Source organism: Triticum dicoccoides, chromosome 3B (genome assembly GCF_002162155.2).
Source record: "Triticum dicoccoides isolate Atlit2015 ecotype Zavitan chromosome 3B, WEW_v2.0, whole genome shotgun sequence".
Taxonomy (NCBI): Eukaryota; Viridiplantae; Streptophyta; class Magnoliopsida; order Poales; family Poaceae; genus Triticum; species Triticum dicoccoides.
The window spans coordinates 3,314,979-3,327,640 of NC_041385.1; positions in this window are offsets into that span (position 1 = coordinate 3,314,979).

Genomic DNA, 12,662 nt, shown 5'->3' on the forward strand with positions numbered 1-12,662 from the left:
AACGTTGACTACATGACACTTCACCATTATTTGGGCCTAGAGGAAGGCATAGGGAAGTAATAAGTAGATGATGGGTTGCTAGAGTGACATAAGCTTAAACCCTAGTTTATGAATTGCTTCGTTAGGGGTTCATATGGACCCATATGTTTAATGATGTGGTTAGGTTTACCTTAATACTCCTTTTTGTAGTTGTGGACGCTTGCAATAGGGGTTAATCATAAGTGGGATGCTTGTCCAAGTTAGGGAAGTACCCAAGTGTTGGTCTACCCACATATCAAATTATCAAAGTACCGAACGAGAATCATATGAACGTGATGAAACTAGCTTGACGATAATTCCCAATGTGTCCTCGGGAGCTCCTTCATTATTATTAGAATTTTTCCAGGCTTATCCTTTTCTACATAAAGGATTGGACCACCTTTCTGCACCTTATTTACTTTATTTACTTTTGCTTGTTGCTATTTATCTTATCACAAAACTATCTATCACCTACTATTTCAGTGCTTGTAGAGAAAACCTTACTGAAAACCGCTTATCATTTCCTTCTGCTCCTCGTTGGGTTCAACACTCTTACTTATCAAAAGGACTATGATAGGTCCCCTATACTTATGGGTCATCAAGACTCTTTTCTGGCGCCGTTGCCGGGGAGCGTAGCGCTCTTGGTGAGTGGAACTTGGTAAGGAAACAATTATATAGTGTGCTGAAATTTTCTGTTACTTGTCACTATGGAAACTAATCCTTTGAGTGGCTTGTTTGGGGTATCTTCATCCCAACCAGAGGAGCAAAGAGATGTTCCTCAACCTACTGAACTTTATGAAAATATTCACTTTGAGATTCCTTCGGTTATGATAAAAAAACTGCTAGCTAATCCTTTTGCAGGAGACGGAACTTTGCATCCCGACTTACACCTTATCTTTGTGGATGAAGTTTATGGATTATTTAAGCTGGCAGGTATTCCCGATGATGTTTTCAAAAGGAAGGTCTTCCCTTTATCTTTGAAGGGAGATGCAATGACATGGTATAGGCTATGTGATGACACGCGATCTTGGAATTATAAGCGATTGAAATTGGAATTTCACCAGAAGTTCTATCCTATGCATCTTGTTCATCGTGATCGTAATTACATATATAATTTCTGGCCTCGCGAAGGAGAAAGCATCGCTCAAGCTTGGGGGAGGCTTAAGTCAATGTTATATTCATGCCCCAATCATGAGCTCTCTCGGGAAATGATTATTCAGAATTTTTATGCTTGGCTTTCTCTTGATAATCGCAACTTGCTCGATACTTCCTGTGTTGGTTCCTATAAGCTGAAGACTAATGATTTCAAATGGGACTTATTGGAAAGAATTAAACGCAACTCTGAAGATTGGGGTTCCGACGATGGCAAGGAGTCAGGTATGACACCTAAGTTTGATTGTGTCAAATATTTTATGGATACCGATGCTTTCCGTGGATTTAGCTCTAAGTATGGACTTGACTCTGAGATAGTAGCTACTTTTTGTGAAACTTTTGCTGCTCACGTTGATCTCCCTAAAGAGAAGTGGTTTAAATATAATCCGCCTGTTGAAGTGAAAGTAGTTGCACCTATTACAGTCGAAGAAAAGACTATTAGATATAGTGATCCTATTATTCCTACTACTTATGTTGAAAAACCTCCTTTTCCTATTAGGATAAAAGATCATGTTAAAGCTTCAACTGTTGTTCATAAGAGTAATACTAGGACTTATACACCTCCTGAGCAAATTAATGTTGAACCTAGTATTGCTATGATTAAAGATCTCTTGGATGAAGACTTAGATGGGCATGTTATTTCTTTCATGGGTGAAACTGCTAATATTGCTAGACCCGATACTAAGACACGTAGACCTGTTATATGCACGCCTGTTATTTCTGTAAAATAGGAGATCATTGTTATCATGGCTTATGTGATATGGGTGCTAGTGCTAATGCGATACCTTATGATCTTTATAAAGAAATTATGCACGATATTGCACCAGTTGAATTAGAAGATATTGATGTTACAAATAAGCTTCCTAATAGGGACACCATTAAACCTTTTGGGATTGTTAGAGATGTTGAAGTCTTGTGTGGAAAGATTAAATACCCTGCTGATTTTCTTGTTCTCGGTTCCCCACAAGATGATTTTTGTCCCATTATTTTTGGTAGACCTTTCTTGCATACTGCTAGTGCTAAGATTGATTGTGAAAAGAATATTGTCACTGTTGGCTTAGATGGTGTGTCTCATGAGTTTAATTTCGCTAAGTTTAGTAGACAACATCGTGAAAAGGAATCATCTAGTAAGGATGAGATTATTGGTCTTGGTTCCATTGCTGTTCCTCCAACTGACCCGTTAGAACAATATTTGCTAGACCATGAAAACGATATGTTTATGAAGGAAAGTGAAGAAATAGATGAAGTGTTCCTTAAACAAGAACCTATGCTAAAACATAATCTTCCCGTTGAAATTCTTGGGGATCCCCCTCCACCCAAGGGTGATCCCGTGTTTGAACTCAAGCCCTTACCTGATAATCTCAAGTATGCTTATCTTGATGAAAAAGAAATATATCCTGTTATTATTAGTGCTAACCTTTCAGAGAAAGAAGAAGAAAGAATATTGAAAACTCTGAAGAAGCACCGAGCTGCTATTGGATATACCCTGGATGATCTCAAGGGCATTAGTCCCATATTATGTCAACACAAAATTTCAGTGGAGAAAGATGCCAAACCTGTTAGAGATCCTCAAAGACGATTAAATCCCAAAATGAAGGAAGTGGTGAGAAAGGATATATTAAAACTCCTTGAGGCAGGTATTATTTATCCCGTTGCTGATAGTGAATGGGTAAGCCCTGTCCATTGTGTCCCTAAAAAGGGAGGTATTACCGTTGTTCCTAATGATAAAGATGAATTGATCCCGCAAAGACTTATTATAGGCTATAGGATGGTAATTGATTTCTGTAAGTTAAACAAAGCCACTAAGAAAGATCATTACCCTTTACCTTTTATTGATCAAATGCTAGAAAGGCTATCCAAACACACACATTTTTGCTTTCTAGATGGTTATTATGGCTTCTCTCAAATACCTGTGGCAGCGGGGGATCAATCTAAAACTACTTTTAACTGCCCTTTTGGTACTTTTGCTTATAGATGTATGCCTTTTGGTTTATGTAATGCACCTGCTACCTTTCAAAGATGCATGATGACTATATTTTCTGATTTTTGTGAAAAGATTTGTGAGGTGTTCATGGATGACTTCTCTGTCTATGGATCCTCTTTTGATGATTTTTTGAGCAACCTTGATCGAGTTTTGCAGAGATGCGAAGACACTAGTCTCGTCCTTAATTGGGAAAAGTGTCACTTAATGAAGGCACTGTCTTGGGGCACAAGATCTCCGAGAGAGGTATTGAAGTTGATAAAGCCAAAGTTGATGCTATTGAAAAGATGCCATGTCCCAAGGACATAAAAGGTATAAGAAGTTTCCTTGGTCATGCTGTTTTTTATAGGAGGTTCATTAAGGACTTTTCTAAAATCTCTAGGCCTCTGACTAATTTATTGCAAAAAGATATTCCTTTTGTTTTTGATGATGATTGTGTAGACGCATTTGAAACACTTAAGAAAGATTGGAACAGCACCTATTGTTCAGCCACCTGATTGGAATTTACCTTTTGAAATTATGTGTGATGCTAGTGATTATGCTGTAGCTGCTGTTTTAGGGCAAAGAGTTGATAAGAAATTGAATGTTATCCATTATGCTAGTAAGACTCTTGATACTACCCAGAGAAATTATGCTACCACTGAAAAAGAATTCTTAGCAGTTGTGTTTGCATGTGATAAGTTTAGACCTTATATTGTTGATTCCAAAGTTACTATTCACACCGATCATGCTGCTATTAAATATATTATGGAAAAGAAAGATGCTAAACCTAGACTCATTAGATGGGTTCTCTTGCTCCAAGAATTTGAGTTGCATATTATTGATAGAAAGGGAGCTGAGAACCCCGTTGCAGACAACTTGTCTAGGTTAGAGAATGTTCTTGATGACCCACTGCCTATTAATGATAGTTTTCTTGATGAAAAATTAGCGGTTTTCAATGCTTCTCATACTCCTCCTTAGTATGCTGACTATGCTAATTACATTGTTGCTAAATATATACCGCCTAGTTTCACATACCAGCAAAAGAAAAAGTTCTTCTATGATTTAAGACATTACTTCTGGGATGATCCACACCTTTATAAAGGAGTAGATGGTATTATTAGACATTGTGTGCCTGAGCATGAACAGGAACAAATCCTACGCGTGTGTCACTCTGAATCCTATGGAGGACACCACGCTGGAGATAGAACTGCACACAAGGTACTACAATCTGGTTTTTATTGGCCTACTCTTTTCAAAGATGCTCGTAAGTTTGTCGTATCCTGTGATGAATGCCAAAGAATAGGTAACATCAGTAGATGTCAAGAAATGCCTATGAATTATTCTCTTGTTATTGAACCGTTTGATTTTTGGGGCTTTGATTATATGGGACCTTTTCTTGCTTCCAATGGTTATACACATATTTTAGTTGCTGTTGATTACGTTACTAAGTGGGTAGAAGCTATTCCAACTAGTAGTGCTGATCATAACACTTCTATTAAAATGCTTAAAGAAGTGATTTTTCCAAGGTTTGGAGTCCCTAGATATCTTATGACTGATGGTGGTTCACACTTTATTCATGGTGCTTTCCGTAAGATGCTTGCTAAGTACGATGTCAATCATAGAATTGCATCTCCTTATCACCCGCAGTCTAGTGGTCAAGTAGAGTTGAGCAATAGAGAGCTCAAATTGATTCTGCAAAAGACTGTGAATAGATCTAGAAAGAATTGGTCCAAAAAACTTGATGATGCATTGTGGACCTATAGAACTGCATACAAAAATCCTATGGGTATGTCTCCATATAAGATGGTTTATGGAAAAGCATGTCATTTACCTCTTGAACTTGAACATAAAGCATATTGGGCTATTAAAGAGCTCAATTATGACTTCAAACTTGCCGGTGAGAAAAGGTTGTTTCATATTAGCTCACTTGATGAATGGAGAGCCCAAGCTTATGAGAATGCCAAGCTCTTCAAAGAAAAAGTCAAACGCTGGCATGATAAAAGGATACAAAAGCGTGAGTTTAACGTAGGAGATTATGTGTTATTATTCAACTCTCATTTAAGATTTTTTGCAGGAAAACTTCTCTCCAAATGGGAAGGTCCCTACGTTATCGAGGAGGTCTACCATTCCGGTGCTATAAAAATTAACAACTTTGAAGGCACAAATCCTAGGGTGGTTAATGTTCAAAGAATCAAGCATTATATTTCAGGTAACCCTATCAATGTTGAAACTAATATTATTGAAACCATAACCCCAGAGGGGTACATAAGAGACACTTTCCAGAACATTCCAGACTCCGAAAAGGCATAGGTATGTGGTACGCTAAGTATACCGACTCCAAAACAACTCTAATGGCAATTTTCATCAGTTTTGGATTATTTAAGAATTTTAGGAAGAAAGAAGTAGTCCGAAAGGGACACGAGGCTCCCACGAGAGAGGAGGGTTCCCCCCCCCCTGTAGGGCGCGCTCCCCTGTCTCGTGGGCACCTCGTGTGCCTCTCGGACTCCGTTTTCTTGTATGTTACGTGTTTTGGTCGGTAAAAATTCATTATATATACTCCCGAAGGTTTTGGCCACCATATCACGCAAATATCCTCTGTTTTCATTTCGAGCTATTTCTGTTTCAGATCTAGATCATCATGTCTTCTTCAAGCGCTTCCAAGGACAAGTTTTTAGAGAGGGTTATCAACCCCTATCTTGCGGAGGTGCTGCATCACCCTCAAACCATTGAGGTGCGTGAGGGGGTGTTGCACATCCACGATGTGGAAGGACCAAGGCGTACCGGGAGCATAGAGACAAAGCTCGAAGCCATGGAACAAGAAGTTTTCAAGTGCCAAGGGATGGTGGAGCGTGGACTCAACACCAACCAGATGATGATCACGGAGTTCACCAACAACCACAAGCTAGATGCCAAAGACATTGGGGAGACCATCTTCAAGCTTCAAGAGAAAATCGAGCACCTCCAAGCCCAGATTTATGACCTGCAAAACCAGAACTGTGAGTATGAATATAGATTCAAGCGAATGAGTTTGGCTGCAGATTTAAGGATCCCGGAGACTCGATCGTCCTTTTATGATGGAGAGCCTATGCCTTGGAAGATGGATGACAAGCCTAATCCATCAACAACTCCTACTCCGACACCTCAGAAGAAATAATCACATGGGTATGGGCACTCCCATTGGCAACTGTCAAGCTTGGGGGAGGTGCCCCGTTATCGTATCACCATCACACTCCTATCTTTACCTCTTTATTTTGTTCGATCCTTTTAGTAGTATCTTGATCTATTAGTTCGAAGTTTTGATATCAAGTAGTTTTGAGTTTTTGTTGTGATCTCTTTTTGTAAGCGAGTCCGTGTGCTATCTATAATAAAGATTAGTTTTGAGTCAAGGGCTTTGCTATGTTGCTATGATCTTGCGAAAGTAGAAAGAACAAAAGAGTTCATATTGATCTTATGGATAGTGATAACTTCACACATAGAAAGTATGAGGCATAAAAATTGTTGAGAGTTGATGAATGTAGCCTTGGTCATCATTGCAATTAATAGGAAGTGATAAGGAAAGAGGGGTTCACATATAGATATATTATCTTGGACATCTTTTATGATTGTGAAGCACTCATTAAGTATGACATGCTAAAAGAATTGATGTTCGACAAGGAAGACAACGTAATGGTTTGTGTTTTCCGACATCTCAGTTAAAGTATATTGTCAGTGACCTTCTGAACATGTTGATCTTGCCTTTCCCCCTCATGCTAGCCGAAACTCATTGCACCAAGTAGAGATACTACGTATGCTTCCAAACTTCCTTAAACCCATTTTTGCCATGAGAGTCCACCATATCTACCTATGGATTGAGTAAGATCCTTCAAGTAAGTTGTCATTGGTGCAAGCAATAAAAATTGCTCTCTAATTATGCATGACTTATTAGTGCAGAGAAAATAAGCTTTGTACGATCTTGTCGTGGAAGTAATAAAAGCGACGGAGTGCATAATAAAGGTCCACATACAAGGGGCAATACAAAGTGACGTTCTTTTTCACTAAGATTTTGTCTATCCAACCATAAAAGCGCATGACAACCTCTGCTTCCCTCTGCGAAGGGCCTATCTTTTACTTTATGTGTTTACTTTATGCTTGAGTCAAGGTGATCCTCACCCTTCCACTTTTTCATTTTATCCTTTGGCAAGCTCCTCGTGTTTGAAAGGTCATGATACATATATCAAATGGAATGTAAGTTGGCATAGGCTATTATTGTTGACATCACCTAAAGGTGAATATGTTGGGAGGCAACATAATAAGCCCCTATCTTTCTCAGTGTCCGGCTGAAACTCTATAACCACAAGTATTGAGTGAGTGTTAACAATTATGGGGGACTACGAGATAGTTGAGTACGTGATCTTGCTGAAAAGCTCTATTATTGACTCTTTCTGGTGTTACGATAAATTGCAATTGCTTCAATGACTGAGATTATAGTTTGTTAGTTCTCAATGAAGTTTATGAACCATACTTGACATTGTGAATTGCTTATTACTTGAACATAGGAAACCATATGACAATATATATATATATATATATATATATATATATATATATATATATATATATATATATATGCTGCTATTATTAGAATGATCATGATGCCCTCATGTCCGTATTTTATTTTTATCGACACCTCTATCTCTAAACATGTGGACATATTTCTCGATCTCGGTTTCCGCTTGAGGACAAGCGAGGTCTAAGCTTGGGGGAGTTGATACGTCCATTTTGCATCATGCTTTTATATCAATATTTATTGCATTATGGGCTGTTATTACACATTATATCTCAATACTTATGGCTACTCTCTCTTATTTTACAAGGTTTACCATGAAGAGGGGGAATGCCGGCAGCTAGAATTCTGGCTGAAAAAGGAGCAAACGTTGGAAACCCATTCTGCACAACTCCAAAAGTCCTGAAACTCCACAAAACCACCTTTTGGATTTATTAAGGAATTATGAGCAAAATAAATAGGCCAGGGGGCCCACACCCTGTCCAGGAGACAGGGGGCGCCCCCCCTATAGGGCGCGCCCCCTATCTCCTGGGCCCCCTGGTGGGCCTCCGGCGACCATCTTCTGCTATATGAAGGGTTTTGTCCTGGAAACATTCGTGGGCAAACTTACGGGACGAAACTCCGCCGCCACGAGGCGGAACCTTGGCAGAATCAATCTACGGCTCTGGCGAAGTTGTTCTGCCGGGGACACTTCCCTCCGGGAGGGGGAAATCATCACCAACGATCCTCTCATCGGGAGGGGGTCAATCTCCATCAACATCTTCACCAGCACCATCTCCTCTCAAACCCTAGTTCATCTCTTGTATCCAGTTTTGTATCCAAAACCATAAATTGGTACCTGTGGGTTTCTAGTAGTGTTGATTACTTCTTGTAGTTGATACTTATTGGTTTACTTGGTGGAAGATCATATGTTCAGATCCTTAATGCATATTATTACACCTCTGATTATGAACATGATTATGCTTTGTGATTAGTTACTTTAGTTCCTGAGGACATGGGTGAAGTCTTGCTGTTAGTAGTCATGTGAATTTGGTATTCGTTCGATATTTTGATGAGATGTATGTTGTCTCTCCTCTAGTGGTGTTATGTGAACTTTGACTACATGACACTTCACCATTATTTAGGCCTAGAGGAAGGCATAGGGAAGTAATAAGTAGATGATGGGTTGCTAGAGTGACAGCAGCTTAAACCCTAGTTTATGAATTGCTTCGTTAGGGGTTCATATGGACCCATATGTTTAATGTTGTGGTTAGGTTTACCTTAATACTCCTTTTTATAGTTGCGGATGCTTGCAATACGGGTTAATCATAAGTAGGATGCTTGTCCAAGTTAGGGCAGTACCCAAGTGTCGGTCTACCCACATATCAAATTATCAAAGTACCGAACGAGAATCATATGAACGTGATGAAACTAGCTTGACGATAATTTCCAATTGTCCTCGGAAGCTCCTTCATTATTATTAGAATTTGTCCAGGCTTATCCTTTGCTACATAAAGGATTGGGCCACCTTGCTGCACCTTATTTACTTTATTTACTTTTGCTCGTTGTTATTTATCTTATCACAAAACTATCTATCACCTACTATTTCAGTACTATTTCAGTGCTTGCAGAGAAAACCTTACTGAAAACCGCTTATCATTTCCTTCTGCTCCTCGTTGGGTTCGACACTCTTACTTATCGAAAGGACTACGATAGATCCCCTATACTTGTGGGTCATCAATCGTCGAGTGCAAAAAACAAGAAATGTATGATATTGGGTTCATTAACACAAATATCATAGATGAATTTCTTGTTAAAAAGCATGCCGAAGAGGCCGAGGCCAACTTGCTACAATTGTAGATCAAAAATCAAAACAAAGATTTAATACTCTTTCCTTACAACTTCAAGTGAGTGTTACTGTCGTGTGCATATTCGGTTTCCCTTATTTCTCGAGCGAGGTTATAGTAATGTAATTGATGAGTTATGCATGTTTGCGCAGCTTCCACTATGTTCTTCTGAAGATTAAGCTTGAGCGGGGAGTAGTAACCGTCTTAGACTCGAGATAAAAAGATCCCGAAACCTATGCGGACATGACTAAATTGCTCAACAAGTAAGTTCAATCGATCATTATCGCACCATATCGGCAACTTTTGTTCATTTCCTGATATCTCAAGTAATAATAATCATTTTCTTTGTCTTGCAGGGTTTGGAAACATTTCACCGCAGAAGCTCCGGGACTGCCGAAGGAGCTGCGATATACATACCCGAAAGTAAGTACTACTCCCTCCGTCCGAGAAAAGTTGTCCGCGCCTTAGTTCAACTCTAATTTTGCGAAAACCCCCCTCTACATTTTAAACTGTTGCAAATCAGCCCCCCCTCAGCATCTTCCTCCTTCCTCCTTCGCCCGATCCATCCACCGTCCGGCCCCCGCCAGCGAGGCCCTGGCCGCGCTCTCCCACCGCCCCGCTGACCTGCCCGCGGACTTCGCCGCCGCCGTCGGCCAGGAGATTGCCGAGGAGGACGGCCGCGTCCAGGGACAGGAGCAGCACAACCGCGTCCCGGAGGAGGGAGGAGATCGAGGGGCTTGAGGAGGGGATCGAGGGGCTCGAGCACGTCTAGCGAGCGGGGCAGCAGCATCGCCTCCAGCGCCGGCGCCGCCTGCGTCATCGAGGAGCCCGACCCCGACTGCGGCTGCTCCTCCGAGGAGCCCGACCCCGACTGCAGCTGCTCCTCCAAGGTGACCTCCTCCTCGACGGGCGCCTCCTCCTCGTCGCTCTCCTCGCCGGCGCAGGTTCCTCGTGCCTGCGGCAACACCAGCCGCCGCTCCCCTCTCCCTGACTTCGGCAGGCAGGGCCACGCGGGTCTTCCCCGGTGGCGGGATCCTGTTGCTGCCGCTGCCGTCTGTCCGCCACCTGCCGCTGCCGTCGCCCGCCACCTACTGCTGCAGCTGCAGCCCGCCCGATCGAGTCCGCGCGGACCTGTTGCTGCTGTTGGTGACTGCATCTGCTGCTGCTGTCGGCGACTGCCTCTGCTACTGCTGTTGGCTGCAGGTACTTCCTGAAAAGTGGACTGATTATGGCTGATTGATCTGAACCTATGTCAATTGCTGTTTCAGTTACAGTGTGAATTGCATTATCAGCACACTTATGTAAGCACTATACTTTGTGAAATATTTGTTGTTCTTTGTGAAATCTTTGCAGTTCCATCAGAGTACTGTACCTGAAAATTAGTGAAGTTGATTTACACCAAGAGTACTCCAAAATTGTACTGTAAGGAGTTGCTCCTTGTGCTGCTGCTGCTCCTCCTGTTCCAGCATCAATGGAGTTAAATGGATGTAAAATTGACAGTTCTTGATAAAAAAACTTGTATCAAGAGGCCACAAAAATTGTAAACTTCTCTGAAACATGAAAATTTTGGACTGATATGAATTTGGCCATGTTTGAGGTGTTTTGACAACTGAATTTTGCCATGTTTTGACACTGAATTCAAATTATGTAATATGCATATTACAAGAAGTTTCATAAAACAAATAAAAGTGCTTGTGAGGACAAGCTGTGTTCAGTTAACTTGATGTTCAGAACCTGTCATTTTCTATGTGCTTGTGAGGACAAGCTGTGTTGATCAGTGCTGGGATGTTAACACCACAAAAGCATGCATGCCATGTTCAGGCTTCTTTTTCTTAGTGCACATAGAAGTGGCAACTAATCACCACACTAGGAGTACGTGCTCAAATGACCAAGGAGTACTTTTAATTAATTTGAATTAGCTAGAATTATTTGAATTAGCTAGATTTATTTGACTTAATTTGGGATTGTTTGAATTAGCTAGATTTATTTGAATTAATTTGGAATTATTTGAAAGCCTAAAAAGCAAGCAGAGAGCAGAGCAGTGCAACCTCCTCTGAATGAAAATATCATGTCACTGGAAAGCCTAAAAAGCAAGCAGGGGCAGAGCAGTACAAGAGTTGATTGATGTTTCTTCTGTTGAAGTTACCATGTTTCTGTAAGGAATGGCCGTCATGTTCCTCTAGTTGACAAAATGAACAAGGAGACTTTTAATCTCTCAGACGTCACTGAAGCATGTTTTAATAATTTGTAAGGAACAGACTTTTTGAAGGGAAGAAGATTGGTTTCATATAAAAGGTTTTCTTGAATAGGCTTTTAAGCTCAGGCAGTAGCTCTAGGCAACACTATAATACATAATTTGGCAGGACTCAAGTAAGAACTGCAGAACTATTTTGTCACCAAACTTAAATAAAATTTGGCTCCATATAAAATTTAAATAAAAGAGCACTTTGGCTCCATATGATAGGAGTATGTAGCTCCATATGATAGGAGTATGTAGTCCAAATAATCATCTTCTTAGTTGAAAGCCTTTAATTCACGTAGTCCTAAAATTTCTACACACAGATTGGACAAGCAATATTCCTAAAATTTCTGCAATTACAATATATTTGATCAATGCATATTAAGCACTCATGAAACAAGTCTATTTGGTCAATGCAACTATGTGGTGCTAGTGCCTTTTGTCTTTGTGGTTGGGCACAGTTTGGCACAATCTGGTCATCTGACCAAAACAAAAGATGGGCATATGTCTTGAGATGCTGTACCGTATTTTGAATTTCTTTGAATTTCTTGAGATGCTGCAGATGGTACATGCTCTTTTTATTACTCCTGTATTTGAGGATCCAAATAGCTTTGCCTACGGTTTACACCAGGTCAAATGGTCAAAAAATTCAGTTTGCTGTTCCATGTAAATATTCAGAGTAATTCACAATCTTCTCTAACATGATATTTTCTGAATATTCAGAGTAATCCAGTTTGCTGTTCGGTTTACACTGGCATATGCACCTTGTTCGAAGACAAGATTTGCAAATTCGGTGAACATTCAATGTTAAGTGTTAACACAACACTGGCATATGCACCTTGTTCGAAGACATGATCAGTTTTTAGGAAAGACAAGATTTACTAATTCAGTTTTTAGGGAAGACAAGACTGAACATTTAAA